At 36.6% G+C, this 21,214-nt stretch overlaps 1 long non-coding RNA gene across 2 annotated transcripts in view; it reads left to right on the forward strand.

Moving 5' to 3' along the window:
* Window positions 1–13,079: 13,079 nt before the first annotated feature.
* Window positions 13,080–21,214, forward strand: part of LOC128099511 (uncharacterized) — a 57,710-nt gene continuing 49,575 nt past the window's right edge. The window contains exons 1-2 of one of the 2 annotated variants that reach the window (XR_008214557.1): window positions 13,080–17,579; window positions 18,020–18,202. This is a non-coding gene — a long non-coding RNA (uncharacterized LOC128099511). The remainder of the gene's footprint in view (window positions 17,580–18,019; window positions 18,203–21,214) is intronic. The other variant, XR_008214558.1, reaches the window with a different exon arrangement.

The following is a 21,214-nucleotide window of genomic DNA, read 5'->3' on the forward strand; positions in this document are numbered from 1 at the left end:
GTATATTTCTTGAAGACTAGTAGTGTTATACCAAAAAGAACATAGACTGCAATATGAATAGATGTCAATTGATGAAAGGCATAGTCATTTCTCTACATAAAAAATATTATACTAGCATAGTGAGTCAAATCTCTCTAGTGCAGTGCCAGAGGTAAGATTATTATGAATTCAAGGTCATTGTGGGTTATATAGTTAGATCCCATCACAAATTAAAAATAAAAGCTTGGTGTGTTGGCTCATGTTATATATATATATATATATATATATATATATATATATATATATATATGGATATATATACACACACATACATACACCATCAATGACAAATTTCAAGATTTCTCCTCTGACTTCTTCAGCAAGTTTATGCCATATGTATAATATATAATATATATAAATAAATATATATAATATAATATATAATAATATCTTCCTAGGAATTTGAGAATCATTAACTTACTGTGATTAGAAAATCTTATTTGTATTTAAGTTATCAAATAAAATTGTAGATGAATCAAGAAGCAAAAATCCCAGTTATTTGATGAAAAGTTTCATGAATTATTAATATTAAAATATATTAATGGTTGTTTTGCTTAGAAAAATAAGAGCCCATATATTTGAGTTTCATATTGAAATATGTACCTGTGGTAATGTCTATTTGTCATTTGCTTCAGCATAATTAAGGTTATAGGAAAGTAAGTTGGTTCTACACAAAATAAGATGGCTAGAAGAAGTTGAACACTGATTGCTGACCATGAGTAGGACAGAATATTGCTGTTACTAGATTTGTATATGTTTCATGTTTTATGAAATTTTTTAATATCCTACTTTAAAATGCTATAACAATTTTTGTCCTATAGTCAAGGGTAATTAATGATGCTTTTTTGGGAAATCCTGGGAAGTAAGATCTTATCATATCTTAGAATTTTTTTTTTTATCAGCCAAGTTAGATATTGGGTATTTTTACTTTCCCTATTAGTTCAGAAATATGCATATAAAGTGAATTCAGATGAATATTACTAAAATTTCTTTTGCTATCAGTTCTGCCCATTCTCTCTAGGCATATATTTATAAATAGCCACTAGTCAGCTTTATAGTATAAAAAGACATGTTAAAATGTTAGACTGCACTACATTATTTTCAGGTACTTAAAATTACTGTGTAATACACTTTGTATTCCTGCCACTGACACAGAGATTTGAGATTTACTTTGGCTCTGGTCAGGAACATGATGCTTTTCATGCACAGCCACTAACTCATCTCTGTCAATGCAGAAATCCTGTGAAATTGAAAACATTTTGCCTTTCTTTTTCATCACTGCTTCATTTCTTTTCCATTTGAAACTGCTCTATTATGTGGCACTGCCTAATAGGTGACCAGGTAGTGCTATTTGAAGCCTTCAATTTATCTTGAAATCAAATTCCAGTGAAACTAACTCCCAGAAAATTTATATTATTGAAAGTTATGCTTTACAAGTTTACTGTTGCTATCTTCATCTTGTGATTATTTGTGGTTGATCATTATTTTGAAAGGAAATAAGGGCTCTTCTCACTGAATGCATTAAAATTGAAGCTAATTTGTGATATATCTTTATTTATTTATGGAGTGAGTGTGATGAATTTCAGTCTTAAATTATAAATTATCTTCAGATATTTATGTTACGCAATTTGTTCTATTAGTGTGAGACTTAGATTTCTGTTGTAAATACATCACACACGGACTACACACATTTGGATGCACGCAATTGGAGCAGAAAGCAGATGAGCCTTCCATTATCCACCATTGATACCCAGTGCATCTCCTCAGCTCACGCCAGCAGCTTTGTACCCACCTTGACCCAGGGACAGAAGAGGGAAAATGTTGAACATGTTTTGTTGCTTTTGCTGCCAAACTTCCAATGTGTCAGTGACAAAGGCCAAAGTGATGGAGCAGTTATTCAATCCTGTGTCCCAAGGAGGCAGAAGCCACTTTGTGGTTCATTGATTATACTGAAGAACTCCCACTCTGGAAGGGGCAGCACTTTCACTGACCTGAATTAACATATATAACCATGACAGATTTATCTGTCTTCTATGTAGGATTTCAGACATCCTTAACCCAGGGATTATCTGGTGTCTGACTCATTCGTAGGGAATCCTACTTAACAGCCTGTTAAAGAGGGAGTTTATTTCACAGCAAAGAACAAGCAGCAATGAGTCTATGACTATTGATTATATTCATACTCTCATTACAGTTATAGAATTAGGAAGGTGCTGCTGATTTAGAATGACATCATTAAAAACTCATTTAGAGTTTTCATGTACAAATTATATTGTGAGAACATTCAGTAATGTCTTCTATAGCATGGCATGCTTACTAAGTAAAAATTCTAAACCACAAATCGGTGTCATATTCCATGGATATTATTCCTAAGTGTTCAGATGCTTTCTCTATGAAAGTCTCTTCCTCTCACACACACACACTTTTATTTTCTGGAAATCCATTCCAATAAACCATGATTACAAATCTGGAGCCTCAAATCTACTACTTTCTTTCCTGGGAACAGGCCCCATTACATTAGATTTAAACTATGAATTAGTTTTGGTTTGTTAGTTTAAAAGAATTTGAATAATTTATTAATCCATTACTAGCTGTATTTTATAAGGTTAACTTCACACTCTATAAAGAAAAAACTATTATAATCCTTCCCCCCAATTTGTTAAACACTGGCCTTTGAATACAAGTATATATATATATATATATATATACATATATATATATATATGTATATATATTTGATATATGTCATATCAAATAGCTTCATATTCTCACTAATCCTGCTGGAAAATTTAAAGGGAAACTGCAGTCCATGTTTGGCACAAACTCCAGAGAATTATACATTTTTCCTCAGAAGATGAGTTGTTGTTATTGTTGTTTACTCTTTTTGGGGGATCCACCACCCAGCTCCCAATAAATTCACATGAGGAGGCTTTTTACTACTTATGAATGCCCTGCTTTAGCTTGGCTTAGTTTCTTGCCAGATTTTCTTAACTTTAAATTATCCTTCTATCTTTTGTGTCTGGGCTTTTCCTTTTCTATTCCTGAACTCCTTTCTTTGTTTCTTACTACATGGCTTGCTATGTAGTTGGGTGGCTAACTTCTGGAGTCCTCCTCTTTCTCCGGCTTTTCTTTCTTTCCTTCCTCTATGTCTTTTCCCTTTTCATATATTCTCACTGCCTACCAGCCATGTCTATCCTTTCTCCTGCCTTGCTATTGACCATTCAGTTCTTTATTAGATCATCAGGTGTTTTAGACAAGCAAAGTTATCGAAATCCCCTCAGGTGCCTGCCCTGAGATTTCTCCCAGAGTCCTGGGGAAAATGCTACAAGCAGTGTGGGTTACTAGTTTGAGGGATACCAAACTGACTTGCACATTCACTTTATTCTTCTGAGACAAAATTCTATTTACACAGCTTCAGTTCTGTCCTCATACTTAGCTTCTCTCTGTCCCTTTTCTTCCTGTCTTCTCAGTTCTATCTAAATTCTTTCTCTCCCTTTCTCATCTTTGTCTTCATTCCTGTCTCCACCCTCATCCTTTCCTCTCCTCTTTCCATGTCCCTACACCTACTGTCAGCCGTACTCTGGCCCTCCGATTTCTGGTTGGGTGGGATAAGTCTGCTTGGAGGTAGGAAACCTGCATCATAGCTTGATGCACCTGGTGTGTAAAAACCTTTTTGTTCTAAGTAAGTTTCTCGAGGGTGCCACTTGGGCTGTGAAAGAAAGGGGGGTCTGAGATTAATTTGCACAAGAAACAAAGCTATGTACCTAACATCTGCCTGGCCTAGGCAGTGTCTCCACATGAATATTTACCTATCAGGTGGTCTAGAGAGCTTATTCTGTCTGCTGTTTGTCCTTGGATGCTTTTGTCTGGAGCTCACCCTGACTTTGTGTGCTTGCAGAAGGCAGATATCTGAATTCTAATGCAAGAAGAAGAAGAAGAAGAAGAAGAAGAAGAAGAAGAAGAAGAAGAAGAAGAAGAAGAAGAAGAAGAAGAAGAAGAAGAAAGCCTGGAAGCAGGAAGCCTTGTCTGCATGACTGCATCCAAATACTTTAGTTGTATATGTCCAAGGAATGATCAATCCACATTGTTTAGATGTTCTTATGAGAAGAATCAATTGGGAAAGTTGCCATAGCGCATAAGAAAATCATTGCAGGAAACAGCTATATCACCAAGACTCCTTGAGGCTTGCCTTTTTCCTCTGGAAGAGCCCTGCTTCTTGCAGATATTTGTTTGCTATAATCAGCTGAATTCCTGCTTCATATTTCTGTGGCCCACAGAACAAAGTAAGACAGCTTCACAGAGTTAAACAAATACAACATAAACAAAAGTAGCACACTTTAAAATAATATTCCCAACATTTCCCCCTTTTTGTCTAAATAAAAATAAAGATTTTAACTTTAACATAGTAAAACTACATACAAAATAAATTTATCAAGTAAGGATTACATTTATAATATTCTGTCCATTTATAGTTAGCACATTCAAAGAAAATGATGCATTTTCTATCCTATCTTAGTAAATCCACAGTTTTACACCTTACTTACTATCATAAGTAAAAAAAAAAAAAAAACTGCAACTATAACTGTATAGTCTTTAACTCCATCAAAGACCCAGAAGGATGTAATATTATTGAACAATGGAGACATTTGGCTGCCTGGACAGTTACCCACAGTTCCTCTGCAATAATGGAGCATCCATCTTCACCCTACTGGCCTGGAGTATTTCTAAGAATGCTTTTCTATGAAGCAGGAATTTTGGACTATCCTACCATGTTGTGGCAATGTTCATCAGTCACTTTTCTCTGTGCCCTGCAGAATAGATACTTCTGTGAAGCAGGAATTTTGAAAGACTTGTTCTACCTTGTTTGGGCAAAGTTCAACATTATTTTCCTGTGTCCTGCATGTCTAGTCTGTACAGTACATTGTCAGCAGTCAGAGGCAAGAAGTTTCTTTTCTTAGTGGCTAAACTCCCTACAATGAAACTCCATAAGGGGTTTTTTCAATGCTCATCATCTTTGAAGTAAATTGTGCTACCAGGAGCTGCTGTGGTTGTCTTTCTGTATGCTGTGAATATATGTAGCTCCCATTGGATAATAAATAAAGATGTTTTGGACTATGGTAAGAAAGCTTACAGCCAGGTAGGAAATCCAAGAAGAAATACAGAGAGAAGGAAAGGGTCAAGAGAGACACTAGTTGCCACCAAACGAGCAACAAGATGCCAGCAGACCAGTGATACTACAGCCATGTGGCAACACATAGATTAATAGAAATGGGTTAATTTAAGATGAAAGAGCTAGCTAGCAATAAGCTGAAGCCATAGGTCATATAGTTTGTAATTAATATAAGCCTCTGAATGACTATTTTATAGTCAGCTGTGGGACCATGGGGCCAGGTGGGACCAAAAAAACTTTCAGTTACAAGGAGCAAGTGTGTCTCATTGTCATGAAAAACTTTAAGTTAATGAAACAATTTAAAGGCCATATTCTATAGGTATTTGAAATGTTTGAAGACCATCTCTCTATCTAAAATATACCTCTATATGGTCTGGAAAGCATACCTAACATATCTACAAATTTGATTGTTATAAAAGACTAACTACTAACCTATGTTTCTTGATTATCCTAAATAGTTTATAGTAACAGCTTTCAAAAATTAGAACTTTACCTCACATTTTAAAATGAACTGCATAGGTACAATACTTTAAACAAGAATAGGAACATATGTATGATAAGCTGTAACAAAAATGACCTTAAATGTTAATCAATATACAAAAATCATTTAAACAAAAGTAGAAACTTATTTACAGTGAAACAAAAATAACTTTAAATTTGTATAAATATACTATATTTCTGTAAATGATAACAAACATCCATATCTCACCAAATAACCAAAGACTTCCCCCACCTCATCCCAATTCTTGGGAATGAGGTGTAGTTTTCTCCATACTTCTTGCTGTCTGCAGATGATGCATCTGTAGGGTCACAGAGAGAAAATTTTGAAATAATGACCAAGTCCTGGGAAGACCAGTAGTAACCTTTGCTGATAGATATTATCTGCTATGTTTCAGGAGGTCTCGCCTGATAAAACCTGATCCAAGCCGGGCGGTGGTGGCGCACGCCTTTAATCCCAGCACTCGGGAGGCAGAGCCAGGCGGATCTCTGTGAGTTCGAGGCCAGCCTGGACTACCAAGTGAGTTCCAGGAAAGGCGCAAAGCTACACAGAGAAACCCTGTCTCGAAAAACCAAAAAAAAAAAAAAAAAAAAAAACCTGATCCATATTACCCTGAACAAATCCACAACATCTCATCTTCTATGGCAAGAAAACTCCAAATAATTTTTGATTTCCATTTGACAAATATATTTTTTGCCTTTTTTTTTTTAATGCTAAAGCATTCCTAAAGTATCTAGATTGGTTCAGTTTAGCAGTCCAGTTCACAATCCCATGTGTCCTGGTAGCTGTCTTTTGTTTCTCAACAGTCAAAGAATGCAAAATCAACATATCCAGGATTGAGATTACCTGTGCATTTCCCATTTTATGTGGCTTTTTTTCCTTTACTCTCTCTTTAAAGACTTTATTTTATAAACTATTCACTTTTTTTTCTGTGACTATACCCTTTTCCTTTTCTTAAGCCTATGCACATTATCAAACATACTATAACCTGTTTAGAGGTTTTTCTGTCTGGATCTCTTTTACTTTTACTGCATAGCTCTAGTCTTTTTTGACTGCATGAGCAAACTTTAGACTGAAAAGGTAGACCTGGATCCTTCACATGGCTCTCAGCTGGCTCTGCCTGCTTCTTGGGTTGGGAAGCAAAGCCCACAGCTCACAGCCCTGGTCAGAGGTTCCTGCCTGAAAACTGCATTCAGCCTTCCTAGCTGTGGAAGTCAGTCCCTGTGCGGCCACAGGCGGTTTTTACTTAGCTTGTCATTTTTATTTAGCTCTGCCAGCTGAACAGCAGCGCCTCTTAAAGGAGCCACATCTTTTTTATTTTTTTCCAGCTTTCTCAGGGCCTGTGGAAATATGGCCTACACTGGAACACCAAAACGTTGTTGGTTGTTTCTTCTCTTTTGGGGGGCCTGCCCCCCAGCTCCCAAATAAATCACACATGGAGGCTCATTCTTACTTATGAATGCTGAGCCTTAGCTTGGCTTAATTTCTTGCCATATTTTCTTAACTTTAAATTATCCCATCTATCTTTTGCCTCTTGGCGTTTCCTTTTCTATTCCTGTATACGTTTCTTTGTTTCTTAATCTGTGGCTTGCTGTGTAGCTGAGTAATTGGCCCCTGGGTCCTCCTCCTTCTCTGGCTTCTTCTTTCTTTCCCTCTTCCATCTCTTTTCTCCTTCTATATGTTTTCTTTGCCTGCCAGCCACAACTATCCTTTCTCCTGACTTGCTATTGGCCATTCATTTCTTTATTAGACCATTAGGTGTTTTAGACAGGCAAAGTAACACAGCTTCACAGAGTTAAACAAATGCAACATAAACAAAAGTAATACACTTTAAAATAATATTCCCCAACAATGAGTAGAAGATACCATAAATATAAAACAGCCAAAAAATAGAAAAAAATAACATGGTATGAAAAACTGCCTTATGTACAGTGGACCCCTCAGATATTATAGGACATCTATTGACATGCCACAGTTATTCAAAATTACTTTTAAAATTATTAAATTTTTCATCATAAAAATACTCAACATTGTCCTTAAAATGGCTCTCTGCTCCAGTCTGTTATCCCTTGATTCATTCATCTAATTCTATAACACAGTATGCAGTCTTTACAACTTAGAAATAGCCTATTAATCTCCAAAATGGAGATATTTCTTTTAGATTTCCTAAAAATTTTACTCAATGTACTTTACAGTGATCATTATTGATATTGCCAGAGTTTACATAGTCTACATCTTAGAGAAAACAGCATGCATTTTTGCAAGATTTCCACAGATATTTATACACATGTGATAGTATCAGAATCACTGTCTTAGGGAAGAATTAATTCTGGATATATTAGAGCAAAGTGTTCTGGTGCACTAAAAATGATTTTCACTAAGATGAAATTAAATACTTCATAGCAAGGCACCCTGCTGATCTCAAATAAGACAACCAGACTTAGCACTTGCTTTATACAGACCTTGTAGAAATTTATAAACTGAGGCCTTTTAACTTGTCCCTGAACAAAAATATCACCTCTTCCATATTTCACCCTACCAGTACCGACTGAAACTCCGTGTTTTCCTTATCATGACATACACAGTAAAAAATCTTAGTCTGTGTTTTCTGAGTAATGGGCACTGTGGTGATATATTGTGTCCACCAATATATTGTTCACCCTAATAAACTTCTCTGAGAATCAGAGGAAAAAGTGAAGCACTATATTAAACATAGGGGTCAGGCAGTGGAAGCACATGTTCTTAATCCTAACATTTGGGAGACAGAGATTCATCCAGATCTCTATGAGTTCAAGGCCACACTGGGAACAGAGTTAGGAATGGAGGCACACACCTTTAATTCCCAGCACTAGTTAACCATAGAGGTCTGGAGGTCAGTACAGACAGACAGGAAGCGATGTAGCTGGGCAGAGAGAGGAAGTGAAGCTCTCTGGAGGCTGAGGAATTAGTGAGGTGAGGTTGGCTGTGGCTTGTTCTATTCCTCTGGTCTCTCTTCTTCCCTGGCTCTTGGGCCACTGTTTCTTTCAGGACATCCATTTTGTCTGATTTGAATTGTAATAACCATACGCTCTTCACACTGTTGCACCCATGTCACATGCTTGAGTAATAAGAATGTCTGTTCCATATTACACAAAGGAATTCTTTTCAGAACAGATGTAGGTCCTGATTAGGTTCATCGAGTTTTAGAATTTTTTTTTTTTTTTTTGGAATTAAGAGAATTAAATGAAACTATTTTTTTCACGTGATATGAGCTAGGCTGGGCAGCAAGATGGTTTGTCAGGGTAAAAAGGCTTGCCTCTAAACCTGGGACCTGAGTTGGATAATCTGGTCCCATACAGTAGAAGGTTGTCCTCTGACTTCCACACACTCACCCTAGCATGTGTGCTCACAATACAAACATAGAAACACAATTAATTAATTAATTAATTAATTAAATTTTAAAGATTTAAGGACTAACACATGGATTCTTTTGTAAAAAAAAAAAAAAATCTGTATGCTAGAGGAATCTCAATGGCCAAGAAGCACTTAAAGAAACATTCAATGTCCTTAGCAATCAGGGAAATGCAAATCAAAACTACTTTGAGATTCCATTTTACAACTGTCAGAATGACTAAGATTAAAAAACACAAGTGACAGCTTATGCTGGAGAGGATGTGGAGCAAGGGAAACACTCCTCCATTGCTGGTGGGAGTGCAAACAAGTACAGAAACTATGGAACTCAATATGGCAATTTTTCAGAAAATTGGGAATCAATCTACCTCAAGACCCTGTTATACCACTCTGAGCATAGACTCAAAAGATGCTCCATCCTACCACAAGGACACTTGCTCAACTAGCAGCTTTATTCATAATAGCCAAAAACTGGAAACAACTGATATGTCCTGAAACCAAAGAATGGATAAAGAAAATGTGGTGCATTTACACAATGTAGTATTACACAACTGCTAAAAAATTGACATAATGAAATTTTTCAGGCAAACGGATGGAAGTAGAAAAAGTCACTCTAAGTTTGGCAACCCAGACCCAGAAAGACAAATATGGTATGTACTCACTTATAAGTGGACATTAGCTGTAAAGGATGACCATGGTACAATCCACAGGCCCAGAAAGGTCTGCTAACAAAGAGAATTCAAATGTGGATGCATGGATCTCCCTGGGAAGGGGAAATAGAATAGATTTTGTGGGAGACTGGGGTTGGTGGGCATGAAAATTGGAGGAATCAGTAGTAAGAGGGAGGGAAGGGAAGGAGGAGCAATTGGAACTTGGGGGAGAGTTTGGGGGGTATGTGGAAACACAGCACTGGAAACTTTCTGGAACCTATGAAGCTACCCTACCCAGGACTCCTAGTAATGGAGCATATGGAGCCAGAACCAGTCATCTTCTGTAACCAGACAAGGCTTCCAGTGTTGGGACTGGAACACTAACCCAGCCACAAAACCTTTGACCTACAACCTGTCCTGCATGCAAGATGTGCTAGGGCAATGTAGCTCTGAGCTTGTGGGAGTGGACAATCAATGACTGATCTAACTTGAGGTGCACGCCATTGTAGAGAGCCCAGGCCCTACACTGCCTGAATGGCCAACAACCAGAGACTGGATAGGCCAGCGACCTATCATCAAACATCACTGAACAACAACAACAAAAAAACAAAAACAAACAACAAATCAGTAAAATGATGATTCTTAATAATATTCTGCTATACTTATAGACCAGAGTCTACCATAATGGTCATCGAAGAAGCTTCATCCAACAACTGATAGGAGTAAATGTAGGGACCCACAGCCAAACATTACACAGAGTTCAGGGAATCCTGAGGAAGAGGCAGAGGAAGGAGCCACAAGGTCAAGGACACCAGGAGAACACAGTCCATAGAATCAATTAAGCAAGGCTCATTGGAACTCATAGAAACTGAAATGACATTTTGTGTTATAATTTTTTGGCATTGGTATTTTCTTTGACTGATGGATCCATTTCCTCTATTGCATCCTCTACACCAGAGATCCTCTCTTCCATCTCTTGTATTCTGTTGCTTATACTTACATCTGTGTTTCCTGTTCATTTACTCAGACTTACTATGTCCAGCACTCCCTTTGCTTGTGTCTTCTTCATTGTTTCTATTTCCCTTTTCAGGTCTTGGACTGTTTCCCTCACCTGTTTCGTTGCTTTTTTGTGGTTTTCTTTAAGGGATTTATTGTTTTCTTCTGCTTTATTTGTCTTTTCCTCTAGTTTCAAAGATACCTCCACAACAGACTACTGGCAATGATCAAGAGAAAGCCCGAACTGACCTAATCTGGTGATCGGATGGCCAAACACCCTTACTGTCATGGTAGAACTCTCATCCAATGACTGATGCAGAGATCTGCGGCCAGGCCCCAGGTGGACCTTGGGAGTCCAACCGGCTAGAAAGAGGAGGGATTGTACAAGCGAGAGATGTTGAGACCATGATTGGAAAAATCACAGGGACAAATAGCCAAACTAGTGGAAACACATGAACTGTGAACCAATAGCTGAGGAGCCCCCAACTGGATCAAGCCCTCTGGATAAGTGAGACAGTCGATTAGCTTGAACTGTTTGGGAGGCCCCCAGGCAGTGGGACCGGGCCTGTCCTTAGTGCATGAGCTGGCTTTTTGGAGCCTGGGGCCTATGCTGGGATACTTGGCTCAGCCTGGGTGAAGGGAGGAGGGGACTGGACCAGCCTCGACTGAATCTACCAGGCTGAGCTGAATCCCCAGGGGAGTCCTTGCCCTGGAGGAGATGGGAATGGGGAGTGGATTGGGGGGAGGGGGGACGGGAGGAGGGAGGACAGGGGAATCCGTGGCTGATATGTAAAATTAAATTATAAAATTAAAAAATAAAAGTAATAAAAGAAACCCCCCCAAAAAAAAGAAAGAAGGAAGGAAGGAAGGAAGGAAGGAAGGAAGGAAGAAAGAAAGAAAGAAAGAAAGAAAGAAAGAAAGAAAGAAAGAAAGAAAGAAATAAATAAATCTTACATTTATACTGAGGTGCATATGAAAAACAAGAGGCTTATTGCATTTTGATAATATCATCCTATTATAGATTTTCTTTATGTTTTAATGAATGAGTCTTTCATATGAACACTGGACAACTATTTTATGGATTTTTATGTTTCTCTTACTTTCATGTTGCTTTGGAGATAAGCATATTGATATTAAAATTCACATTGAAATTGTAACATTCAAAAAAAAAAAAAAAAAAAAAAAAAAAAAAAAAAAAAAAAAAAAAAAAAAAGAAAGAAAGAAAGAAAGAAAGAAAGAAAGAAAGAGAGAAACTGAACTGACAGTCAGAGAGCACGTATGTGACTGAGCTAGGTCCTCTACATACACGCGTGGTTGTTTAGCTTTTCGTGAGAACCCTAACAGTGGGAACGGGAGTGTCTCCGACTCCTTTGTCTGCTCTTGGACCACTTTCCTCCTACTGGGTTGTCTTTTTCAGCCTTGATATGAGTTTATGCCTAGTCTTAGTGCATCTTGTTATGCAGTGTTTGGTTGATACCTGGGAGGACTGCTTTTTTTCTGAAGATAAATGGAGGAGCAGTGGATCTGAGGGAAAGGGGAAGTCAGTGGAGCAGAGGGATGGGACTGGAAGGAATGAAGGGAAGTGAGGCCGCCTTCAGAATGTGTTATATCAGATAAGAATAAATAAAAATATGTGTATGATATAACATTAATAACTAGATCAAAGGATACTGAAGCCATTATGTATTAAATTCCTTTAGCTTGCAGTATAGTTTTATTATTTGAAATAGTTCTGAAATATTAAAAACATTACCCACAGCTACGTACATACACATGCACAAACACACACATACACACACATGCACGAACAGAAACCTATCACTGGTTGAAAACTTATAGCAAAAATGCTTAAAGAAAAGAAATAATATTTTGAAAAACAATTTGATGATAGATTTGGTTGTAGTAATACACCTTTAGGGCATAATACCTTCATATAAAAATGAGAAAATAACCTAATTACTCTTATATTCCAAATTAATCATTGAGGGAAAGTATCTTTCCAACAGTTGGTAAAAGCATAAAAGCATAATGAGGAGTGAGTGCAGAGTATGGGCAGAGTGTGGAGGCTCAGGGTGATGGCAAGAGGCAGGGGTCCAGGAGAGGAAACGGCAGAAGGAATTCCCAGGGCAGCTATTGCTCAGGGGTCTTCAGAACACAGGTGATCTCTTTTGGATTTAGCATTGTGGACCAGAGAAAGCTGGACCGTAAAGCTTCATTCTTTCTACAAAAAAAAAAAAAAAAAAAAAAAAAAAAACCAACAGAAATTATACACAAAGCAAAAATATTATAAATATTATATATAGTAACTGAAGTGGGCTTTAAATATATTAAACTATTGCTTAATAATTAAAAAATAACCAGTTAGGAAAAACAGTGAAATTGAAAAAAAAAGATGTTGTGGGACCAGCATAAGATTCCAAAAGACACATATGACAATAAATTCTATAAACAATTTGGATAAATCTTTAAATTACTATTGCAGAACTGAAAATGATTGAATAAATAGGATAACACGCTGACTTTGTATGTAATAGAAATGAAAATGGCAATGATGCTAATTAAATGATGGAATTATCATTCAGAGGTCTGTAGGGATTGATAGTTCATACAGGAGGATCTATGTTCAGAAAGTCCAGTAGCTAGTGGGAAATCCAATTTTACTCTATATTAAATGTACATTGAAATGTGTGTTAGAGCTAAAGCAGCTGAATCAATCCACAGCATGCTAATGGAAGGATAGGAATGCAGGTTTGAGAAAATAGTATAATGTATTGGAAAATGTATTCCAATAAGAGTAAGCAAATAGAAAGCATCACTTTCAAATCACTGTGAAAAATAGACTCTTGGATGGATGATACCAAATTAAATAGTCTACATTTATGAAAAAAGAAAGGAAGAACATTGAAGAAAATATGTAATTTAATATGAAATATTTCATTTGAAAATGAAAACATGTATTACATAGAAACAATGTTATAAGCAAATAGATTACAAAGAAAAAGAAGTGAAATGTTTGCCAATATGTGATGTTGTCAAAAAGTTACTTTGCATTTCATACAAATAAAGAAATGCTATATCTCAGGAAAAATGGATAAAGAATAGAAACAAGTGAAGTACAGAAAAGCAGTAGAATGGCTGGCTAGCAAGCAAATGAAAGATGATACTGCAAATAAAAGCCCACTGGAAAGTGAAGACCAAAAGCAGGAAAGTGGGCTGCCTTGGAACTCACTTTTTGGCCAGGCTGGCCTTGAAGACACAGAGATTTATCTGCCTCTGTATCAAGGTTGTTTGGGGGCCAGCTCCTTAGACCTCATCCGGGTTCAGATCAGACACAACAGGAAGTGAAAGGAACTAGGGTATTTGAAGGCAAAAATGAATTAGCTCACATGTGTCTTCTTCAAATCATATCTTTTTATTATTCTGCCTTTTTCTAATTTCCTTGTCCTAATTGTCTATAATTTCTTAGCTCTAATTCTCTGTTCTAATCCTCCTGCTTTTCCTCATCTAGCCCAATAATAACTCTTTTTTACAGGAGACTTGAAGCAATAATAAAAATTACAAGAGTTCTCTCTCATTGGTCAAAAGCACATTTCTAGAGTAGACGATAAGGACAGAGCCATTTACCATGGCAACACAAGGTTTCAAGGTCTCAGGACCAGAAGGAGGGGTGCAGTGTCAAGTGTGACAAACAGACATAGGTCTTTATCAGCAGACTTGGCAAGCAAAGAACTGGTATGCTTTTCTTAGAGTGCTTTATGTGGTTAGACATCTGCAACTCTGACCTTGTGCATAATTGTAAAGTTTCAAACTTATGATAGTTTGAACTTGCTCTGAGGTGAAATGAGCTAAATGTGTGGAGTTAGTCTGAGCAAAAGGAACAAAGCAGGCTTTTAAGGGTCTACCGTCCTTGTGAGGTAATAGATCTAGTTATGAAACATATCTTACTATATTTTCTATATGTCAATTTTATACAGCTAATTGAGAAGTCATCTTTCTAACGATCCAAGGACATGAGTGCCCAGTAACACACCAGCTGTGGGAAAACACCCACAGCTGTACTTAGGGAAGAAATGAAATGGTATATGAGAGAAATTACGGACAGGAGCAACTGGTCATTATCAGTCAGTAGCTCCACTGTCTTGCCAGTGGGGCTCCCCATCACAGAGTCTGGTGGGTCGACCTGCTGAGCACCCATTGCCTCCTGCTGTGTAACCACAGTCTCTTGCTACCAGCAGCTCTTAATACCTCTGCTTCCCAAGTACTGGTGTTAAAGGCATTTTCCACCACATCTGGCTCTGCTTCTTATCAGCATATTAAGGAATGTCTACTTTTGATACAGTAACTTGCATCCACATTGGGACCTTGACCACAGACCTGCTACGATACGAGGACACGGGAAGGCAGACAGCACAAGAGGTATCGATATGTGAGGGACAGAGAAAGGTATGCATTTGAATAAAACCCACTGCTTCTGAAAATGGAATATTCTGAGTTTCCATACAAGTCAACTAAATTCTGTAGAAATCTACCAATGGTGACATAATAACTCTACCTCTTCAAATTGTTGTAATACATACTTTGTAACTTGATGATGTATTGACAAATTAAAACTGCATGTAGAATTAATATACACAGCAATTTCACTTTTAAGTATACATGAGAAGAATTAGACATGAATCTACACATCAGGGAGACATCTGAACCACCATGTTAATTTTAGCATTATTCTCAATAACCAAGACAATGGTATCAACCTATATGTCTAATGATCAATAAATAGATTGAGAATATATGCTACATATATACATGCAAAAGGAAATTGCTATTTATAACAGCATACTTAAGCTTTAAGAGGGAAATATTATACATTGTTTAGTTCTAAAATTCATTGTTTGAGTAAATTTACTTCAATGAATTAGCATTTGATGAACTGCCTAAACAATGGAATTTTATGGGCAATAATAGTTTGAAGTAATAAAATAGATGATAATGTCTTAAAATTTATGTATGCAGTGAAATCATGGAAAACATGATACTGTTCTGCCTGTGTAGAGTTAGATGAGGCTTTCAAATAATAATAGGGTTGCTTAAGAAGCCAGAGAATTTAGCTCCAAAATCCTGTGTATAAAATCTGTAAGTATATTAATCAGATAAGAGTTAATTAAATTTGCATTTACATATAAAAGGAAAATTTGTATTCTCTTTCTCTTGGGTTCTTGGTAAGGTGTCCCTTCCCTGATATTATGACTACTAAAGCCCCCAACCATCCAGAATAAAGGTTACAAATCACAGGGCTTCCTGAACGAGAGTATGTCAGGACATGCATCTTTGGGGCACATCCACCTTATCTACGGGTATAAGGACAAATATTTAGAATTCAGTTAGGGTTTGTGTTGGTTTAGTAAAGTGATTGTTGGAGGTTTCCTCTAAGATACATGACTTAACTGGCAGTGAGTAGTTGGGTGTGTTTGCAGTACCAGGCATGATTTCCCTTTTGTTAAACAGGCCCTACGTCCAATTAGAGAGCTGTTGGTTATTGCCATGGCATGCATACCACCATTGCACTCTTAGGGTTATATAATGTCATCTTAGTCATTGTTCTGGTTCATAAGCATCCTGGCTGGATAGGACTGTTGGTAGCCTCCTTCATTTGAAAGATTTTATGACAGTTTATGGTAGCATGAAAGTTAGTCCTCAGTGAGAAACTTTTAAGTCAGATATTTAAAATCCAAAACTGATTTGCTATGACTTCATTAGGAAACAGTATAGCCATTGACTTGAGGTAGTATGTACAGTGTTGGTCAATATATGTATTCTTCCATTCTTTCTCATTTTTTGTTATTGTTATTGTTATAATCCTGGATGAAGAAGAAAGAAAACTAAGGTAAATACCATCACTCAAATAAATGAAGCCTAGAAGATATATAAAAAAAAGGGATAAACAAACAGAACTCATTCCCCTCAACAGGTTCTCCACTCCTCTAGTCTTAAGATAAGAATAAAAAGAAATATTTGAACAGGCCTTGAAATTTAGTTTAGAACAGCCTAGGATTTTATCTATATCTGCATCTATATCTATAAACATATATGCATATTTGTTCTTGGGCTTGGTTGGGACAATAAAGCTCCAGGGTCGATCTATTCTATTTATGGGCTTAAAAGAAGAATGTATTGGAAGGGAAAGAAAATGACTACTGATTATCATTACAATGTCGAGATACCTCAGTGCTATACACACCCTCAGTTATAAAATGAATTTCAGAGAGAAGATATACAATAGTTCTGCTTTTAATTTCGTATAAATCTCTTCATTAACTAGTTTTATAGTTATTTTCTTAAGTTATAGTATTTAAAATAAAATAACTTTAGATGCAGATGTAGGTTTCAGGAAAGAAAAGAGATTATTTTCAGCATGGAACAGAGAAACTCACACATCTACTGAATGTGAAATTTAAGGAGAATCAATAATTCACTTTAAATGGGAAGTGAGTAATTCAGCATTTAAAATTGCAACATTCTCCATATATTCCTTGGTGATATTGACGTGGGTGTGAATTGGGGTGATGTTTCCCACCGCCAAGTGGATAAGAATTTGAGTCACTAGTTTAAGTAACAAAATGATTGGTAAATCTAGAGGACCTTACTATGGTGAGATGGAATTCCAAATAGAAAAGTTATGTTTATGTGTTCATGTATTTGTGCATGTGTGTGTCTGTGTACTCTAACTCACTTCACTCCACTCATATGACATTTTATCTGACTTCCCAGGATGTGATTGGATGCTGTTTATTCAGCCATCTAAACATTTTGATGACATCCTGTGGATTATTAGCAGGTAAGTGTCTTAGACTAAATCATTAATCATATGGTGTTGAAAAAAACTGCAAAAGAAACATGGGATGTTTTTAGGAGCTGAATAGATAAAGGACACTCCTCGTAAGAGGAGGTTCGTATGTAATACCTATGATGGTGAAGAGTATGTGACTGACTTCCAAAGACATCACCTGCCTCTCTGCAGAAAATGTTCTCTTCCAAATAGATTGAGTGAAAGAACAAAGAACAGAACAATGGTGTTTTATTCATCTCTACCTTCATGTACACATTATAGTCTTTACCCTTGATTTGTTTGTTTTCCCAGAAGCCAAATTCCTAACCTTTGAAGACTCTTAAATTTCTAAACTTGGGAATATCATCTTATAGTGTGAATTGTACCATAAGTCATTTTTTTTTTTGGTGTGGTCAATGCCTGAGTTCTCTATTTGCTAATTGTTACAGAAAGAATGAAATCTTCTAAATGGTTTTGTGAGACCTACTTAGTAATGCTTGAGTTGAATGGTTTCCCAGGAGGCTGAGCACTATGCCTGTGTACAGAGATGAGACATATTGCTTTTGAATGTGCCTTGATCTGCAAGCTGAAGGAACAGAAGACCTCTATGGAGCTGGAGCTTCTGAGAACAGGTGAGGGTTGTGTATGAACACATGGGCTGTGTCCATGCTGAGGTTGGGTAGGAGTCCACCTATGCTATTATGAAAATAGCAGCAGTGAATACAGAGCAGATCACCATTGTACAAACAGTGTTTTCTATGAGACTTCCTCTGAGTCTTGTGTTATTTGAAGAATGTTTATGACTTGCATCATTCATATCCGTGCTGGATCCTATGATGTGTGTCTCATCCCCAGGGTCATGATCTCTGTTACTTAGATGCATTTCATTTTCACAATTTTGTTGATATATCCATCAAAAAATGGACTAAAATTGCCTAGTAGTTAATGTATATTAATTTTGAGGAATGCTTTTCAGTTTTCAATTATGATAATAAAGATGTTTATTTTGATAATATAATATCTTATCAAATAAAAACATTTTATAATCTTTAACCAAAGAATAAAAGTCTATTGAAAGATAAAAAAAGATTTTTAGACCCTTAATGTCTAAAAATATTTTAATTGAAATTCTCTCAAATGTGGTTCTCAGTTTAATGAGGCACTATATGGAAACACTGCTCCCAGTAAATGGCCATTTCTAAATATCATGACATTAAACCTGAATGTTCTGTGACAACTTTAAAATATATTGCATACACAAATTGAGGTAATGATCAGTAGGTATTTTGTACTAATAGACTCATTAGATTGATACATGGTGTGGTAGGACATGTATGCCAGCTCTCCAATCTTTTTTAGTGCTAAACATTAAAATCTGACAGTTCATGCAGATAATAGATAAATACATTGAAATAGAAAAATTGTTGAAATCTTGTTTATTTCCTATGTCAAATTTTTCATATTAGTATATTCAAATTCAGACTTGAAATTAAAAATCAAATCAATGTTTTATGGTTGTAAATATGAGTCAGAGTTCAAAGTTTAGGATGGTCCCATAACTTTCAGATCCCCAAATGATAATTTCAGTACTCACTATAGCTCCTATACCACTGAAGTATTGTGAGAAATAAATATTGAAAAGGCTGGGAATGACCTCACTAGCACCAAGGAAAGGAAAATACCTGCGTTTATCATTCTATACTGTTACACTGGAGAGAAAGTAACGGCAGAAAAGACTGCTGTGGTTTCAGCATACCTGGGAGACTTCGAAGAAAAAGGAAAGTCAAGGCCATTGTCGTCAGTCATGCAGGAGGAACCACTATGCTATTAGTGGCCTACTCCACAGAGAATACTAGAATCTTTTTCCATAAGGTAATATTAGCAATTCAGACAAAGAAAACCTAAGAGAGACATTCAGCTGCTGCACATATAGATTTCCCCCTCAGGAAAAAGTGGCCATTTTTGAGCCATTTCCAGAGGAGTCTTGCCTGTCCTGATAGTGTCGTGCTCCAACCCCTGGTCTATTGTATTATTGGGCCATGTTTCTACACCCCACTAGCTCATTCATATTTCACCCACTGGGGTATTCCTGTCTAATGTGTACTCCTCACTCCAGAGCCAAGTTGTCTCAGAGCACATCTTTACTCCATAAATTAGTATAGCTACTAGAAATAGAAAGGCCCAGTCAAAACTCCAGAGTTGTGACACTGTACAGAAGCACTCCTGGCCTCCTGCTGCTTCACAATCTCCTGTGTCCCCAACAACTGCACTACTGTCATACAAGTCCTATTACAGTATTTTTTTTCCTGGTCCCTGGGTTACTCTATAGATGCCTCCCTACAGACACTGAAGCCACAATGTGATATGCGGAATATCAGTAGAAAGATGCAGATAAATTCAGAACACTTAGATGAAGTCGTTAAACACCTTTTTTTGTTGAGGAATAAATGACTAAAAAGAAAGTTGAAGAATATTTGTTTTATGTCTAACTTGTTAAGAAAAGTAAATGTCATGCTGTTTGAAGGACAACGGTGGTTAAATCAAAACTAGACACCAAGTTTGAAGAGTCAATTAAATTACAATCTGTCACTTAATGAAAGGGATAAGTTCTTTAAAAGCAGTGATAGGCTAGTTCATACTGTGTAAAATCAGAAAGTGTGAAAACCTCCAAGTCATAGCCTATAATAGGTATCCAGAATACACAGTACATGCATGCAGTACTTCAGTAAATACAATGTTTAATAGTCATGTGACCACATTAGTTGAGAATTGGTTATATGGTCTTAGCCCCAAATAACTGGTCTGAGCTGGTCTTTATTTGAGAGGGTCTATCATTGATTCTTTCAGACTGTCATAACTTGAGGCCAACTTTTCTTTTTGTCTTTGGGATTGACTTGCTCAATAAATGTTTATTGTATGTAAACTTTTTCCTCCATTTTTGCCATGATAACATGGCAGGTTAATCAGAAAAACTGGACAAAGAGACTTCCAATGGTAGCAAAAGGACTAGACTGTGATTGTAATTTTTCTCACACTGGTCTGGACTAAGTATTATAAGGTCTGAGCCCTCCTTATGGACAACTATCTCTAATCTAAGCATTAGTTACTGAATCCACACCAGTTTCTCTGGTTGTTAAAGTCATGAACATTTTTAATGAATCACACTGAACATGAAAAGTAAAAACATTTATATGATCACAATGGAAATAATGGTGTGAGCTGTATTACATAAAGGAAACAAAATAAATCCCAATGAACTATTCATGAAACTGAATCAATGATGCTCTATGCATGACTTTAATCTGGTTTGCACTATAAACTGCTAGGATTTGTCAGAGAAAGCTCTCTTCAGAGCTATCCCATCTAATTACACTGTTCTCATGCCACTCACAACTACAGTCCCTTTCTATGTGCATGTAGAAAGAGAACATAGTGAGACTGTAGATAGCAAAAATCTAAATACTTCGACCTTGCAAAGCTTTTTAGGACAACACTCTCCTTTATATTCCATTGAACTCATCCTCCCCAAATTCTATGTCAATACAAAGGAATATTGGTTACCCAAATATGCCTAAGTTTATAACTAATCAATCAACATTACTTTAGACACATTATGAAGTTCTGGGAATATAGAGAAATAGACA

This window comes from Peromyscus californicus, unplaced genomic scaffold (genome assembly GCF_007827085.1).
Source record: "Peromyscus californicus insignis strain IS unplaced genomic scaffold, ASM782708v3 Scaffold_6__1_contigs__length_162567912, whole genome shotgun sequence".
Lineage (NCBI taxonomy): Eukaryota > Metazoa > Chordata > Mammalia > Rodentia > Cricetidae > Peromyscus > Peromyscus californicus.